Source organism: Bos grunniens, chromosome 11, assembly GCF_055505025.1.
Source record: "Bos grunniens cultivar Pamir isolate PY7600 chromosome 11, Bosgru_T2T1.0, whole genome shotgun sequence".
NCBI classification, from domain to species: Eukaryota; Metazoa; Chordata; class Mammalia; order Artiodactyla; family Bovidae; genus Bos; species Bos grunniens.
The window spans coordinates 83,771,152-83,790,155 of record NC_141175.1 but is presented as its reverse complement, the minus strand read 5'-3'; the positions used below and the strand labels follow the sequence as shown (position 1 = coordinate 83,790,155).

The 19,004-nt window shown below is 36.8% G+C and overlaps 1 long non-coding RNA gene across 3 annotated transcripts in view; it reads right to left on the bottom strand.

The window, feature by feature from the left end:
- Positions 1 to 486: 486 nt before the first annotated feature.
- Positions 487 to 19,004, bottom strand: part of LOC147363450 (uncharacterized) — a 223,102-nt gene continuing 204,584 nt past the window's right edge. For all 3 annotated transcript variants that reach the window (XR_015137124.1, XR_015137118.1, XR_015137119.1), the window contains one exon: positions 487 to 769. This is a non-coding gene — a long non-coding RNA (uncharacterized LOC147363450). The remainder of the gene's footprint in view (positions 770 to 19,004) is intronic.

The following is a 19,004-nucleotide window of genomic DNA, read 5'->3' as shown; positions in this document are numbered from 1 at the left end:
GAACCAGAATTTCCTGCTAGACTCCCCACTCCTGACTCCACATTCCTTAATTAATATGAATTGAATCGCAGGCTCACAGGGTTTCACAAATGCCTCTCAGATGAAAGCAGGTTCTAGTGCTAAAATCATCTCCCTGTTCCCCTTTTTATTCAATTATTTCGCCTCTGATTATTTGTACATGCTAGCCTGCTCATAATTCAACATTTTGTTGTTTTTCACTGGGAGGATCAGTCTGGGTATTTATGTTGCTTAACTGTTAAGCAAGAGACATCACTATGAATTTTCTAGCTGTGTAAACTTAGAAACTGTCAACTTGGAAAATAAATACTACCATCATTATAGCCAAGTAATCTTTATAGCTTAAAAAAATAGACGATTTTGTCAAACAGACCACCATTATGAATTATCACTACTTTGGTGTAAACAAGTCTGTTTGTTGTCCCTTGGGGAGAATTTCTTCCAACCACAGAAGGTCAAAATTTGAACTTCTCAAAACTGCAAACTTTTTTATTTAACACACACACAAAAAAACATTTCCTGTAATAATGCATGGCATATTTTAGGAGATCAACAAATGTTTATTGAATAAATCTGCATCTGATTGTTTGTGACCTCACAGACTGCAACCTCCCAGACTCTTCTGTCCATGGATTCTCCAGGCAAGAATTCTGGAATAGGTTGACATTTCTTCCTCCAGGGTATCTTCCTGACCCTGGGGTCGAATCTGTGTTTCCTGCGTTGGCAGGTGGATTCTTTACCACTGTGCCACCTGGGAAGCCAATTGAATAAACTAATGAATGAAAAATTGCATTATGCCCTTGCTGACATAAGATGACTACTTTCCAACAAGCAATTTTCCTCGTGTACTTTTCTAACTCTTTAAAAAATCTAGCCTTAGTCTTTATTTTCTGAACAATAGTCAATGAGAAATTTTTTTTCTGCTCTAAGAAATGTTTTATTAATAATACCAAGGTATATAAAAAATTAAAAGTTCCCATGATGCACATATTCTGTTTCAGTTACCTATCAGCTTTAGCCTTTTATTTCACCCATAAAATTCAAATTATGTATCAAGTAAAATAAAGATCCATTCCAATGAATTTTTTTTCCCTGAAAAGCTTACTTTTGCCTAAAAATTTAATGTAGCTATATATTTAAGTAAGATTTCATTGAATAGAAAAATAAAGAGTGTGTTTGAGGTCAGTGGACTAAGACTGTGGTATTTCAAAAATGATAGATAAGCATTGTAATTGGTGCAGGATATCTGTTTATGCAGTGTCTTAGAGCAGAGTAAAATATTTCACTGAGCAACAGATTACTTCTCAAATACCAACATTTCCTGATATTACAACAGCATTTGTTTGTTTTGTCTCTGATAGTTCTTTCTGTCAAATCATTTTCACATTTGTCATTCATCATTACTCCCAAATGTAAAACACTTTTCCTCTATAGTGATTAGCTTAGTAAATCTACAAGAATTTAAAGACTACAGAAAGAAATAAGGTGACTTCAATTACTTTAAATAGTATGGTCACAAATTAAATCTTGTGATGTCACCACCATATGTTGTACTGTTTTACAAGTTCTAAAATCAGCTATTTAGGTTAATGTTGACAGTATTACTCTCTATACTTAGTATGATCTGCCCTCAAACATTCTCTAGCTAGGAGATTTCTGGAGCAATATATTCTTGCTAAAAAAAGGAATGTCCTTGTATAAGGTTAGTAGAGACATTCTGATTTTATATCAGGCCAAATCCTTTTCTGGTACACAATTCCAGTAGTCTCATTTTGCTTCGTGCAAAATGTAATAAGGAAAGATATTCTTTAAGTAGAATACTTGGTGACACTGAGGTTTTCAAAAATTTCCTTCATTACTTGAATTGCATAAAATCTAAGACTTATGACTTGCTATATCTGTTCATTGACATATTTCATGTTATATATATTGATTTTCCTACTCTAAGATTAATAAATTCTTAAGAACACTTCATTTTTCAAATTATTGACATTTTATATCCTATCAAATGTAGAATTGCCCTAGTTTAAGCCTTGTACTCTTGCCTGGAAAATCCCATGGATGGAGGAGCCTGGTGGGCTGCAGTCCATGGTGTCGCTAAGAGTTGGGCACGACTGAGCAACTTCACTTTCACTTTTCACTTTCATGCATTGGAGAAGGAAATGGCAACCCACTCCAGTGTTCTTGCCTGGAGAATCCCAGGGACGGGGGAGCCTGGTGGGCTGCCGTCTATGGGGTCGCCCAGAGTCGGACATGACTGAAGCGAAGTACAGACTTTCCTTGTGACCAAAGTGCAGACTTTCCTTGTGACCACTGAATCATTTACCTTTGTCAACATCCCCATACCTGTTATGGTTATTAATAGGAATGTCGTGGTATGTGTATGTTCATTGAGTTCTGGATTTTCAGGAGTTATCTATGGATTACTCCCAAGTACTATTACTATCCTTTCTTTCTACTTAGCTAAATAAAAGAACCAGAATTCAAAACTGGTTTTCTTAGACTCCAAAGTCAGAGTTATCAGTAAAATAGAACCACTTGTTATATAGCATTACATTAGGGTTTTAATAAAGGTTTCAGCCAAATGATCAAATCGTCAATAGAACCTATCATCTAAACCTTTTGTAAGGCCTACAAAGGAGAGACTTATTATCTAGGTTACCCAAATTAATATATTTGCAATAAAAGAAGGTCAAAATTAGAAAGGTGGGAGACCTGAAGGTCCAGCCCCTAATCTCCTTAGACTTCAGTTCTTTGTCTATGAACTGATGGTAAACCGAAATCTCTAAACACTGTCCTAACAATGCAGTTTATGAATCCAGGTTTAGATCACTTCAATAAAAATTAAAACATGGTAAAAAAAAAAATAAAATTGGAGAAGGAAATGGCAACACACTCTAGTGTTCTTGCCTGGGAAATCCCATGGACAGAGGAGACTATCAGGCTACAGTCCATGGAGTCACAAAGAGTCAGACACAACTTGGCAACTAAACAACAACAAAATTTAAAATATGCCATCAATAAGAGATTATGTGTTTATTTTTAATTGCCATTGCATTATAGGAAAGCTTGTGTTACTAATTCCTTCATTTCAGTTACAATGATTTCTTTTAGATCACATCCATTGCTAAATTTAAAATTTTGAAGCATATTGAAATTAAGCAATTTTATCTGAATTACAAAAGAACAGACATAAATTACTGCAAAAGAAGACACTGAACTATTATAAATATTGTATATGCCCTTTAAAATGAATGCAATATTCAGTTCTGCTTCTATTGCAGCTTTTAGCTTGAATTTGTGATTATAAAATTATATAAATCACATTCTTTAATTCTTTAAAAGTTGAATTGAGGCTTCACTGGCTTCCTAATTGAGACCAAAGAATTTGGGATTAATACTTACAAAAACCTATACCATGCTTCCCAATATTACATGTTAGGCATAACCAGATAAAAATTTCTCAACTTTAAGCCATCAAATTTATGACAACTTATTACAGAATCCTCTAGAAATTGAGATAGTTTGATAAGGCATATTCCCTTTTCCCCACGTTTGTAGTTCTATGTATTTCCCCCACAATACAAACATGAAATAAGCAAAACAGAAATAATAAATCTGCCTTAAGTTAAACACAGCATACTTGTGTGGATCCTGGAACTAACACGGGCATTACTGGAGAAACCAAAAAAATCCAAATAAAATATGTAGTTAACAGTAGCGCACTAGTGTTAATTTTCAGTTTTGACAACTGCAGCATAGTTATGTACGATGCTTAACATTAGGGGAAGCCGGGTGAAGAATATACAAAATGTACGATGTTTGCAACTTCTCTATAAATTTGAAATTACTCTAAAATTTTTTAAAAAACTACCACACTTAGAATTAAAACAGAAGCTATCTATTTTACTGTTAATCAGACAAAAATTATGTTTAGTTTTCCTATGAATCAATCATTCTAAGTTTGAAGAAAAAAATCCTTAGATTGTGTAGAATTTAGGAAACACAAGTATATCTAAAATATACAATCAAGACTCATAAGAACAGGATACTGACAGCTTTGAAATATCACCAGCTTCTCCACAGTGGCCCAGAAACGCATTAGGTATGAACTTTACACCTAGCTAGACTATCTTTATTAGGAAATCAATTAACTTGTTTTGATATAGCAATTATTTAAAATAAAGCCTCAGGATTGAAGTTAGGAAAATCATAACATTATTAATAATATCACATTTTTAAAAATAATATCAACATGTATTGAGAATTTCTCATATATCTTTAATCCTCCCAATACCATTTGTCTCAAGAAACTGACCCCAGTAGACTGCATCCCCAATAGACTGATTGGTTTCAGCTAACGGAACATACAAGCAAAGGCTGGAAAACAAAGATCGGATCATATTTACCCTCTGTTCCCTCTCTATCAGGCTACTGTTCTGGTCTGACTAGTCTGAATGGTATCTCTGGTCACTGCCCCTAAAGGGTAGCCCTTCTTCCATAAGCAGAGCTTTTACAAAGTTTTGGGAACAGCATCTTCCTCTGCAAATAGTTACTTCATTACATTATTTTCAGTGTCTTTGTTCATTGTGCTCTCTACTCCATGAGGAGACCCTGACTAATATCCAACATAAAGTTAATGGATAATAATCCTTTGTTTTTTCCCTTGTTAAACGCTCAGCATTTTAAAATTGTATCCGTTTTAATCAAGGGACCTCTTTATATTGCCTAGGCAATTAAGCCCCAAATTAAAATAAGTTCCTCTTCCTTTATTTGTTTTTCTCTTTTAAGCACAATTTCAATAAGTTTAATTTCATCCTTGTGGGATATCAAGGTGCTTTTGTAATAATAGTATTTTGTAAATATTATTTATCTACAATACCTTTATTTAACACTGCAATAATTATAATCATGTTTGACAACTGATGTACACTTTACCTTGACACTGATTGCTGCCATTTCTGTGCAATATTATGGGAAATATTATAAAAATTTTTCATATTACACAAATGTACACTGGATGTTTCATGGTAGCATATTAAAAGATGTTATTAAACCTAAAGACATTTAATATTTGATTTTTATGAAAGACAAATACGGATTTGCTAATTTCTCCATGATCTTAAGTGCCAATCTTATGCTATCTAGCAGATCAATTTGATACAATACATATGTGTTTAATCCATTCTTGCAACATAAAAGAAACATTTTAATAATCAGTTCAGGTGAAAAAAAAAAAAAACTATTGATATCCACCTCCAGTAAGAATAGAGTAAAATCCTACCAGAATAATTTTCCCTCATAAAGAAACTATAAAATGTTGACATAAAACCAAAATCAGCAAAGTGAAGAAATTGTACTGGCGAGGAACATTCAATAAACTAGATTCTCATTTTCATGGTTTTTAACCTGAGGCCAATTACAGCAGATGCAACACGCAAGTTGGCAAGTGCCACGTCTGACTCTGCAACTACATGGACTATAGCCCTCCAGGCTCCTCTGTCCATGGAATTCTCCAGGCAGGAATACTGGAGTGGGTTGCCAGTTCCTTCTCCAAATAAGAAAACTACCCTTGGAGAAATCATAGTCACAGAAGAGAATGGAGGAATTGAAGAAAAATAAGAGAGACAGAAGGGAATTCCCAAATTCTAAATAGCCAATCTCTGACTGGTACTGGAACCACTCATGTGAGAACCGGATTCAAAGCAACTTAGATCAGATCACATCAGTCACTCAGTCATGTCCGACTCTTTGTGACCCCATGAATCGAAGCACACCAGGCCTCCCTGTCCCTAACCAACTCCCGGAGTTCACTCAGACTCACGCCCATCGAGTCAGTGATGCCATCCAGCCATCTCATCCTCTGTTGTCCCCTTCTCCTCTTGCTCCCAATCCCTCCCAGCATCAGAGTCTTTTCCAATGAGTCAACTCTTCACATGAGGTGGCCAAAGTATTGGAGTTTCAGCTTTAGCATCATTCCTTCCAAAGAAATCCCAGGGCTGATCTCCTTCAGAATGGACTGGTTGGATCTCCTTGCAGTCCAAGGGACTCTCAAGAGTCTTCTCCAACACCACAGTTCAAAAGCATCAACTCTTCGGTGCTCAGCCTTCTTCACAGTCCAACTCTCACATCCATACATGACCACAGGAAAAACCATAGCCTTGACTAGACGGACCTTTGTTGGCAAAGTAATGTCTCTGCTTTTCAATATGCTATCTAGGTTGGACATAACTTTCCTTCCAAGGAGTAAGCATCTTTTAATTTCATGGCTGCAGTCACCATCTGCAGTGATTTTGGAGCCCAGAAAAATAAAGTCTGACACTGTTTCCACTGTTTCTCCATCTATTTCCCATGAAGTGATGGGACCGGATGCCATGATCTTTGTTTTCTGAATGTTGAGCTTTAAGCCAACTTTTTCACTCTCCTCTTTCACCTTCATCAAGAGGCTTTTTAGTTCCTCTTCACTTTCTGCCATAAGGGTGGTGTCATCTGCATATCTGAGGTTATGATATTTCTCCCAGCAATCTTGATTCCACCTTGTGTTTCTTCCAGTCCAGCGTTTCTCATGATGTACTCTGCATATAAGTTAAATAAACAGGGTGACAATATACAGCCTTGACGTACTCCTTTTCCTATTTGGAACCAGTCTGTTGTTCCATGTCCAGTTCTAACTGTTGCTTCCTGACCTGCATACAAATTTCTCAAGAGGCAGATCAGGTGGTCTGGTATTCCCATCTCTTTCAGAATTTTCCACAGTTTATTGTGATTCACACAGTCAAAGGATCTGGCATAGTCAATAAAGCACAAATAGATGTTTTTCTAGAACTCTCTTGCTTTTTCCATGATCCAGCAGATGTTGGCAATTTGATCTCTGGTTCCTCTGCCTTTTCTAAAACCATCTTGAACATCAGAAAGTTCACAGTTCACATATTGCTGAAGCCTGGCTTGGAGAATTTTGAGCATTACTTTACTAGCGTGTGAGATGAGTGCAATCGTGCGGTAGTTTGAGCATTTTTAGCATTGCCTTTCTCTGGGATTGTAATGAAAACTGACCTTTTCCAGTCCTGTGGCCACTGCTGAGTTTTCCAAATTTGCTGGCATATTGAGTGCAGCACTTTCACAGCATCATCTTTCAGGATTTGGAATAGCTCAACTGGAATTCCATCACCTCCACTAGCTTTGTTCGTAGTGATGCTTTCTAAGGCCCACTTGACTTCATATTCCAGGATGTCTGGCTCTAGGTCAGTGATCACACCATCGTGACCAAAGAGCTAAACTTGGACTGGAGTGAATGCCCCCAAAACAGTTCATGTCCAAACAAGTCAACTGCATGCTAAACAGAAGAAACACTATCCACTTGAGATAAATAATGGAATCCCTATTATCTATAAATTAATTTTCTCAAATATGATATAAAATTACCAAACATATACAAGATGAGGAAAATAAAACACATTCTAAAGAGTAATTATCTGAGAAAATGGTATGAGACCAATCTGAAGATGAATCAGATGTTAGAACTAGGAGACAGGGATTTTAAACTATCTTTGATAACTATCCTTCAAAAAAAAAAATAAAAAGTAAATATATACAAATAAAAAAACAAAAACTCAATTGAAAAGATGAGAAAAAGAATTAATGGAACTCTAGAATGAAAAATGTAACACCTGCAATTAAAAATTTCCTAGATTGACTGATATTTTAATGTAATGACATAGGAAAGTTTAAGGTAGCTTGAATACAGAACAATAGAAATCACTCAATAAGAAAAACACAGATAAAATGATAGAAAACTGACTAGAACCTTAGGACTTAGTAGATAACATCAAATACTCCTACATATATATAATTGGTGTCCTAAGTGGTGAAGGAAAAAAATAGGGCAAAAAATATGTATTTCACAAAATAATGTCAAAAATTTCCTAAGTTTTATAAAAGATAAAATTTTAGATACGGATTCTCAACAAACAACAAGACAATAAATAAATAAAAAAACTGTACTGAGCCACATTGTGGTCAAGCTTTTGAACATAAAAGACAGAATAAAGCTTAAAAGCAGCAACACACACACATGCACCCCGACATGACGTACTAGCAAAAAGAGTTTTGACAAAAGGTGAAATACTCGCCAGAAACACGAAGGCCAGCAGAGAGTGAGAAACGTTTTCAAAATTCTAAAGCATGTCTTAAAATTCAGGTTTGGATGTTTCTGTTTGGCTTTGTAGCATCTTTAAAGTCCTAAAAGAATTTTTAGAAAAAAAATTAATGCTGGTTGTTGCTGTTTGACTTTTAGAATAGAAATATATTGTCTGCATATCAGTGCTCTCTCTCTCTCTATATATATATATATATGTATGTATATGTATATATAAGCATGTATCCAGTACACTGGGACATTTTAGAAGACAATTACTAATGCATTAAGAAACGTAGTATTCTTCATGCATACTTGTCGTATGACAGAAGTATAACAGTTGTAGGCAAAGTTAAATAGTCTTAGAGTTTTTCCATTATTTTCTGGTCATCTGGCTTTCTCCCAACCTCAGGAAAGGCATTTTCATCTGAATGAATAGAATAAGTTATATAGCTGTTCCTAGAGTTATTGTCTTTAAAATCTGTATCCCTGCATATGGAATATCTTATTTTATCTCTAGGATAAAAATTTCAGGGACGGGGTGGGGAGGGAGGTGGGAAGGTGATACAGGATGGAGGGACACATATGCACCCGTGGGTGATTCGTGTCGATATATGGCAAAAACCACCACAATATTGTAAAGTAAGTATCCCCCAATTAAAAGAAATAATTTTTTTAAAGAAAAAAATTTCAGGTATCAGTACCAGAGGGAGGAAGTTTGAGAACAGAAAATGCTCTTTCCTTGAGCCACTGAAATCACTGCACATAGGCCATTGCATTTTCCAAATACATAAAAATACTATGTTCAAAAAAGCAAAAGAATGATACAATATTGAAATATTAGAATGTGTTTTAAAGACTGCATTTAACTAGTGTTGTCTATCATTAACTAGTCCAGTTAACTAGTAGTGTCTCACACATACTTACACACACATGTACACATACCACTATACACCTGTGTCCTAGAAACGTTAGCAGTCGAGTGTCATGCCAATCAAACAGATACTACATATTCCTGAAGAAAAATTATGTTTGCCTCTCAGGTAATTCACTCAGGTGAGTGCTACCAGTATTTATAAAATAGTTGCATAATGGCCTTTAACTTATGGCAGACATTATGCTAAATAGTCATTTGAATACTTAAGCTGTTTTTGATTTATCCATTTCCAAATACCAACAAGGCTAGAACCGGGAGAAGCAGCCAAAGAGAGCAGAATGCCTGTGTCAAAAGGAGACAGAGTGTTTTCCATGGAGATAAACTTGGACACAGAATAGACTAGTATGAGACATTCCCTGCTGCTAGTCCTTTTTATTTTCTTTCTGCTGATTTGTGAAGGCTCTGTACTTTATGGTTAGAATGATTTCTTAGGTTTCTTCAGCTACCAAAAGAAACAGAAAAGAAAGGAAACTTCTTTTTGTTCCTTAAAGATGTTTTGTTGTTAAGCATAATGCAGGATACATGTAACCATCAGTTCAGATTTTCTTAAGAAATCCATGGGTTATTGTTAGATTTTCTTATTTTCCCTATTTTTTGTACACATTTAACACTTTTCACTTTATCCATGTAAAAATGACCATTTTGTTTTGGTCATCACCTTTTACACTACAAATTGTTTACCAATGTATCTCCCCACCTCTTCTTTTCAGACAGACCTGGTGATAAATGAACTTTGACACATATCTCATTAGGAACCACAATTTACATCATTTTCTTAATGTTTCAGGAATGTTATTTTGACATCATTTAGAATGGCTAAGGAATCTCCTCCTCCTTTGACAAAAGGGTTCTAGAAAGTTGTTTCCCAAAAGAGTCAATTACACTAAATATTAAGAACTAAAGAGAAGTATACACTTATATTGGCCAAAGGCTCAGGCAAACATTTTCTGCCCTGGACAGTACTGTTTGACTTCTGGGACAGAACCACATTGACTGGATTTCATCTCCCTCAACCTCAAATTCATCCTTAGATGTAGTTGTACATATCTCATGTCAGTCCTCACCTAACAATAAATAGTACATAAAGAAACACAGAATTTCCCCCAAGAATTTAATATTTAAGAATATTGGCCTGGAGGGTAGAATCTGGAAAATTAGTAATCACCTTTCAAAAAAACATCTAAAAACCAACTCTAGAAACACATTTTTTTCTTACAGTTTATAGCCTATATACAACATAACCACATTTTATATCATTTCCTGTCTTGTCTTTTGTGGGGTGGGCTCTTAGAACTTTAAACTTATCAAAAGTGTAGCTTACCAAAAATGTGGCATTATTGTTTTCACATAGTATTTATGATGACAACATATATTGGTATAGTTTAAAAATAAAGGATTATTCACAAAAGGGCTTTATAGTTTATGAATAAAAGATCCTTACCTATATATTCAATCTATTCTATCTTAGATAGCAACTTTTAAGTATATAATACAATATGATTAAATATAATCACCAGGCTGTACGTTAGACCCCCAGAACTTACTCATCTTGTAAATCAAAGTTTATACCCTTAGACTAACATCTCCCATTACCCCACCTCAGCTCCCAATTGATATACACTCTATTTCAATTAGTTCTGCTTTTTTTTAGATTCCATATTTGTTCAGACCCTACCCCAGAACTACTCAATAAGAATCTTTAGGAGTGGGGCCCAGCGCTCTCTTTTCATACATCCTCCACATGATTCCAGAACACTGATAGTTTGACTAAAACAAAGTTGGGTTCTCTGGACACTAATATTGAAAGGGAGAAAGAAGTTAAGGACACAGGAAATTGGACAGTTAGGATGATAAAGCCTGAGTGTCTTGGCTAGAAAGTGAAGAACAAAAGAATTATAATAGTGGGAGAAACTAAAGAAGAATAGAAGTCAACATGAGATAAACACAAATCTGCTGTGAGTAAAGGAATGAAACACCATTCACCAGTCTCCACTTTTCAAAGTCCAATCCTACTTTTCTCCTGGCGTCCAAGTCTCAGTAGACATATTTTAGTAGCATTAAATGTAACTTTTGTTCTACTCAACTGTTTTTCACATTCAAGGACTATTGTAGCATAAGCCCTAAGTCAGAAATTGGGCCATCTACTGTTTATGAGAAACGCTGGACTGGAAGAAACACAAGCTGGAATCAAGATTGCCGGGAGAAATATCAATAACCTCAGATATGTAGATGACACCACCTTTATGACAGAAAGTGAAGAGGAACTAAAAAGCCTCTTGATGAAGGTGAAAGAGGAGAGTGAAAAAGTTGGCTTAAAGCTCAACATTCAGAAAACAAAGATCATGGCATCTGGTCCCATCACTTCATGGAAAATAGATGGGGAAACAGTGGAAACAGTGTCAGACTTTATTTTGGGGGGCTCCAAAATCACTGCAGATGATGACTGCAGCCATGGAATTAAAAGACGCTTACTCCTTGGAAGGAAAGTTATGTCCAACCTAGATAGCATATTGAAAAGCAGAGACATTACTTTGCCAACAAAGGTCCGTCTAGTCAAGGCTATGGTTTTTCTTGTGGTCATGTATGGATGTGAGAGTTGGACTGTGAAGAAGGCTGAGAGCTAAAGAATTGATGCTTTTGAACTGTGGTGTTGGAGAAGACTCTTGAGAGTCCCTTGGACTGCAAGGAGATCCAACCAGTCCATTCTGAAGGAGATCAGCCCTGGGATTTCATTGGAAGGAATGATGCTAAAGCTGAAACTCCAGTACTTTGGCCACCTCATGTGAAGAGTTGACTCATTGGAAAAGACTCTGATGCTGGGAGGGATTGGGGGCGGGAGGAGAAGGGGACAACAGAGGATGAGATGGCTGGATGGCATCACTGACTCGATGGACGTGAGTTTGAGTGAACTCCAGGAGTTGGTAATGGACAGGGAGGCCTGGCGTGCTGAGATTCATGGGGTTGCAAAGAATCAGACATGACTGAGCGACTGAACTGAACTGTTTATGAAAAGTGGTAGGCAAAATAAAAGAAGTGTTAACTGGAGACAATTTGGAAAAATAAGCATTTACCTAAACTCTGGTTGGTAAAATAGAATACAAAATGTATCCACCAGGCAAGACATTTTTAAGTGAGCTAATAGCCAAATACTGAGGGTTTGCACTTTACGTACATGAAGTACTCCTGGAAGGACTGTATCTTATCAGAGAATGGGTAGTAATGATTATGAAAGATCTCAGTTTAGGTTACAGACTTGACTCAGTCTGGTATGACCTGTCACAAAGCCAACCTTAGGAGTCAGCAGTGCAGAAATACAATCCCATATTTCATAGACATTTATTTTGGAGAAGAGCACATTTGTTACATTTCAGGAAATGCAGCCCTAAACTATGCTGTATTTTGTCATCACTTCATAATATTAAATTTTGCTGTATTTTTGCTGATCACACCTGAACTCAGTGAGGTTAAAAACTGCTGCTTCTCCCTTTCATTCCTTTCAAATAAGCTCTAACTCTTCATTTTCTATCCTTAAAAACATTGCCAGAAACATTATCCAAAACTTAAAAATAAGGCAAGAAGTTAGACAGAATATATCTTTGATGTTGTACAGAGGCAAAAGCCACCAGGTATTAGGCAGGAGTATGATCTTTGTTCATTTCACTGCTTATGATGAATTAAAGTTCCAAAACATAGTGTGTGTGTGTGCACACACACACACACACACACACACATATACATAGTTTTACAGAAGAGCAATGTAAATAATTCCTCTCTATTAAATACATATAATCTGAATATTGAAATAAAATACTAAAATATTGAAATAAGTACGTCATCCCACTTACTAATATTTTCTATTGCTGAGAGATGCAGGGCAGACGAGATTGGTTAAATAAAACTGTTACCTGGGTAGAGATGCCAGTCTCTCTTTTCACAGACTCCTCAGTTTTGAAAAATGATTCTTTGAGAGACCTCTTATTTTGGTTTGTGTAGCTGGCAGACTCTTGCCTCCTCCAAAAAAGTCCCCACCCTAATCCCAAGAGCCTGTGAATATGTTACATTAAAAGGCAAAGGGGAATTAGAATTATTATTAGCTGATCTTAAAATAAGTAGATTATCCTGGACTACCTGGATTAACATAATGTAATCACAAGGGTCCATGGACTTAGAAGAGAGAGGTGCAAGAGACAGAGTGCTGTGATGTAAGAAGGTCTCAACCCATGTCAACTGGGTTTGAGAATGAGGAGCAGTGGAATGCAGGCAACATCTAGCAACTGGAAAAGACAAAGGAATGACTTCTCCCCTAGAGTCTCCCAAAAAGAATTCAGCGCTGCTGACACCTTAATCCTAGCCAGTGAAACCCTTTTTGAACTCCTGAACCACACAACCATAAAACAATAAATTTGTATTGCTTTAGGCCACTAAGTTTGTGATGATCTGTTATGGCAGTGATAGGAGACTGATAGAACTTAAATATGTTTGAAGAACTCGCTCTTCATTCTCCCTTCCTATCCCCAGTCTGACTATCCAAAAATTCTCACATTTCTAGTCTTTTGCTTATACAGTCCATGAGAGAGAGGGAACTGATGCTTGTAGGATACCCTCCCCACCTGCCAACCACCCCCTGCCCCAAGAAAGTGAGGCAGAGATCTGTCAAGATTCTTCATCATCTCTCTTATGGTCCCTGCTGTTTCATTTTTGGGAATTTAATTGCAATCTCAATATGAAAGAGAACGATTGATGGAGCTAGACTAAATATGAGAGAAAGAAGAATCTGATCTGAAAAACTGTTACTAACATGTCATTTAAGTATCAACTGCTCATCTTGAGTACTTGGTTAAAATATGAATTAATGAACTTCATTCTAAATCTACCAAGCCAATACTTCTGGGGATAGAGGTCCACAGTTACTAGAACTTGATAAAGTCTGTCATAAAATAATGCCCTTTTTTTTAAACTTCACTTATCTCAACTACAGAAGCCTTAGACCAACAAAAAAAAGCAAAGTTTTTGTTTTGAGAGGTAGAAAGCATCTGTTGCCTCACTTGGTAGCAGATGTCAAGAAAAGGAAGTTTAAATCTGAAGTGAAAAGCAAAGACCTGAGACCCAGAAGGGATAAGTGATTTGATTAAAGACACAACATCTTGACGGACAAAGTAAGAGCTAGATAATAGAACGTGTACCTTCTACTTTCCAGACCCTTCACATTTTTCTGAGTCCTCTCTCTTGAAAACAAGAGGAAATAGTGCCTTTTGGAAGCAAACACATTTATTGTAGGCCTGTTTCATCTCCACAGTAGTTCCTTTTTATTATTAATTATTGGTGTTTCAATAAATGACTACAAACCGTTCTGTGCCATTAAATCCCACCCCAACCGTGAGATTTGTAAAGTGCTTGCTCCTCTACATTCCCTCATCAATCACATGCTCTCTCTTCTCTCCTTGGGTCTGGAGGCTTTGTTCCTGGTTAATGGGGAGCATGCTGAATTGTCCTCCATTTAGGATACTTGGTAATATTCAACTGATCTCAGATTTCTGTTTCTGCCTGGAGAGTGTTTTACATGTCAATAGTCACCAGTGAATTTACTGTTAAAAGAAGTTAAAAGGTTTACTTTGATCCTAGAAGCCTGTCATTAAAAGTCCTGCCAATTGGCAAAAACTTGAAAAGTTTGCTTTTCAGCATTGAGCACTAGGAAAGTTTAGTCAATTAGACTTGGCTTGATTTTTTTCCTCAGGATGAGTTTTCTTCTTGAAAGAATCCCCAGAAGAATAAATCAATAAGATGTCAAGAAAAGGAAAATTCAAGTCTGAAGTGAAAATGGGAAAGGGTATCATTATGCATGAAGGGGGCAAAAGGTCCCTGCCTTAGCTTTGCAGCTTAGCAATCACACAACAAGCTGGACTTTTCCAAGAGAAATGTCTTTGGCACTTAAACAGACCTAACTGCTAAAGCCATCTCAACCCCCTTCCTTCCTCTTTGCCTTTTCTCCTTGCATGTGGCATGCAAACCAAATGCAAGTTTTATTTCCATTAATATTAATATTCATTGAGAATACCATCCCAATATGCCTTCCCATGGTACCTTCCCTCAAAAATCAAACACTCATTTCATTTGCCATTGCTTCTTGTGACTCTAGTTAATCCTGATCATGACTGAGATTAGAAGAAAACATCTACCATTTTTAGGGCTCTTTATGTTTTAGGGCACTTTGGATAAATCTCTTTTTATGATTTTCTGTTCTGGAAACTGGAAGCCTTTCTCATTTGTATAAAATAAACAAAACCAGTGAATTAGAAAATTTAATCATTAACTGCATAAGTTTTATATAAGTTTATATATATATATATATGTTATAATCATAAATTGTATGTTATGATAACATCATGACTAGATCTGAACACCGTTATTATTTTTTCCCAGTTTACTCTGATACAGTGAGTTTTGAATTCTCAAAATGAAGCTAAAGAATATTTAAAATAAAATACCTTCTCCTCAAAATGCTTCCTGTATTCATTAAATCATTCTTCTTCTTCTAACCTTGTTACTAAATCCTCTTGTTCCAACCTTTTAATACGTTTCAAACTTGTTCCCTTTCTCTTAGGTTTTGTTATGTAACCACACACTAACAAACAAGCCTGAATTGTAGCAGCCATCTGGTTTATCTCCTTTAGTCTAAATCTGTCTTTACCTCTCCACATCACTGCCAGATGAATATAGGTAAGATTTTGGATAAAAACAAATGTCCCTCCTTTGTCAATGCCTTACCAGAGTGCTTCAAGAACTCACATCACCTGACCCCACTGTAAGTAAACTTTTCTTCTGTCTCATCCTACTGATACTCAGATCTTTCATGCATGCTTCCCTTTGTGTCTTGGGTCAAGCTCTTCACTGAAAATCATAATGGTTCCTATCTATTAAACAAGTCACTATTAGTCAAAAAGTTCAAGAGATTCTATGAAACTTTTAAAAAAGTTTCTCTTCTGTTATGAAATCTAATTTTATTTATAGTAAATAAGTCCACTAATATTGTATTTTCTTATATTCATTGTCTCATTTATATTTGTTGGACCTCAGTCACTAAGATTTTTGAGGTCTTACATACAAGAACCTCTTTAGGAACTTCACGCTTTCAGTCACAGGATTTATCCTTCCATTGTAAACAACTTAAAACATTGGGAAACAATATTGGAAACAACAATTCTTAGGGACTGGACAAAAAAATAGCACAAAATCGTGATCCCTGAGAAAAAGGAAAGAAATGAGGTATGCCCAAAAGTGGCCACAACTTACAGCCTAGAGAAAGTTTGTGGGCTACTTAAAAGGGAGGGAGAAGCCACACAGACCTGAGCAGTTTCCCTGAGTTGAGGGAACAGAGAAGAGGTGGCCAAGGCAATTTGGCGAGGCCAAGGCAGGTAGAATCAGTAAAACAAAGTATCAGACAGAAGTAAGCTGCAAGGAAAATCTCTGGAGATCTTCAGAAATTTCTTTTCAAGTCTTCAGCTCAGTACTGACCAGTCCATGTTTATGAAGAACCTCTTCAAAACCAAAGAAACAACAAAAAGAGGCAAAACACGACCCAGAAAAGTAATTCAAGATGTATTATGGACCTGCATGTAAGAACTAAAACTGTAAAACTTTTATGAGAAAAGTTCAGTAGGAGATCTTGGTGATCTTGGGTTATGCAAAGATTTCTCAAATAAAACATAGAAACTACAAACTAGAGGGGGAAAAGATCAGCAGATTGGACTTCAGATTTATAGACCTTTATACTTCAAAAGACACTGCTACACAATGAAAAGGAAAGTCACATGCTAGAAGAATATAGTTGGAAGACATATTTTTGATGAAAAGTTTGTATCCAAAATGTAAAGAATTCTTTTTTTTTATTTTTTAACTTTATAATATTGTATTGGTTTTGCCATATATCAACATGAATCCGCCACAGGTATACACGTGTTCCCCATCCTGAAGCCTCCTCCCTCCTCCCTCCCCGTACCATCCCTCTGGGTCGTCCCAGTGCACCAGCCCCAAGCATCCAGTATCATGCATCAAACCTGGACTGGAGACTCGTTTCATATATGATATTATACACGTTTCAATGCCATTCTCCCAAATCATCCCACCCTCTCCCTCTCCCACAGAGTCCAAAAGACTGTTCTATACATCAGTGTCTCTTTTGCTGACAAAATGTAAAGAATTCTTTAACTCAATAAAAACCAAAGTTTAAAAACAAAAGGCAGAAAGATTTGAAAAGACATTTCACTATAGAAGATAGATGATGAAATTATGACACAGAATGATTCTCACATAGTGATTCAGTTCAGTCCAGTCACTCAGTTGTGTCCAACTCTATGTGACCCCATGAACTGCAGCACTCCAGGCCTCCCTGTCCATTACCAACTCCCGGATTTCACTCAAACTCACGTCCATCAGGTAGGTGATGCCATCCAGCCATCTCATCCTCTATCATCCCCTTCTCCTCCTGCCCCCAATCCCTCCTAGCATCAGAGCCTTTTCCAATGAGTAAACTCTTCACATCAGGTGGCCAAAGTATTGGAGTTTCAGCTTCAGCATCAGTCCTTCCAATGAACACCCAGGACTGATCTCCTTTAGGATGGACTGGTGGGTCTCCTTGCAGTCCAAGGGACTCTCAAGAGTCTTCTCCAACACCACAGTTCAAAAGATTCAATTCTTTGGTCCTCAGCTTTCTTCACAGTCCAACTCTCACATCCATATATGACCACGGGAAAAACCATAGCCTTGACTAGATGAACCTTTGTTGGCAAAGTAATGTCTCTGCTTTTGAATATGCTATCTAGGTTGGTCATAACTTTCCTTCCAAGGAGTAAGCATCTTTTAATTTCATGGCTGCAATCACCATCTGAAGTGATTTTGGAGCCCCCAAAAATCAAGTCTGATGCTGTTTCCACTGTTTCCCCATCTATTTCCCATGAAATGATGGGACCAGATGCCACGATCTTCGTTTTCTGAATGTTGAGCTTTAAGCCAACTTTTTCACTCTCCTCTTTCACTTTCATCAAGAGGCTTTTTAGTTTCTCTTCACTTTCTGCCATAAGGGTGGTGTCATCTGGATATCTGAGGTTGTTGATATTTCTCCTGCCAATCTTGATTCCAGCTTGTGCTTCATCCAGCCCAGCATTTCTCATGATATACTCTGCATATAAGTTAAATAAACAGGGTGACAATATACAGCCTTGACGTACTCCTTGTCCTATTTGGAACCAGTCTGTTGTTCCATGTCCAGTTCTAACTGTTGCTTCCTGACCTGCATACAGATTTATCAAGAGGCAGGTCAGGTGGTCTGGTATTCCCATCTCTTTCAGAATTTTCCACAGTTTATTGTGATTCACACAGTCAAAGGATCTGGCATAGTCAATAAAGCAGAAATAGATGTTTTTCTGGAACTCTCTTGCTTTTTCCATGATCCAGTAGATGTTGGCAATTTGATCTCTGGTTCCTCTGCCTTGTCTAAATCCAGCTTGAACATCAGGAAGTTCACGGTTCACATATTGCTGAAGCCTGGCTTGGAGAATTTTGAGCATTACTTTACTAGTGTGTGAGATGAGTGCAATTGTGCGGTACTTTGAGCATTCTTTGGCATTGCCTTTCTTTGGGATTGGAATGAAAACTGACCTTTTCTAGTCCTGTGGCCACTGCTGAGTTTTCCAAATTTGCTGGCATACTGAGTGTAGCACTTTCACAGCATCATCTTTCAGGATTTGAAATAGCTCAACTGGAATTCCATCACCTCCACTAGCTTTGTTGGTAGTGATGCTTTCTAAGGCCCACTTGACTTCACATTCCAGGATGTCTGGCTCTAGGTCAGTGATCACACCATCATGATTATCTTGGTCATAAAGATCTTTTTTGTACAGTTCTTCTGTGTATTCTTGC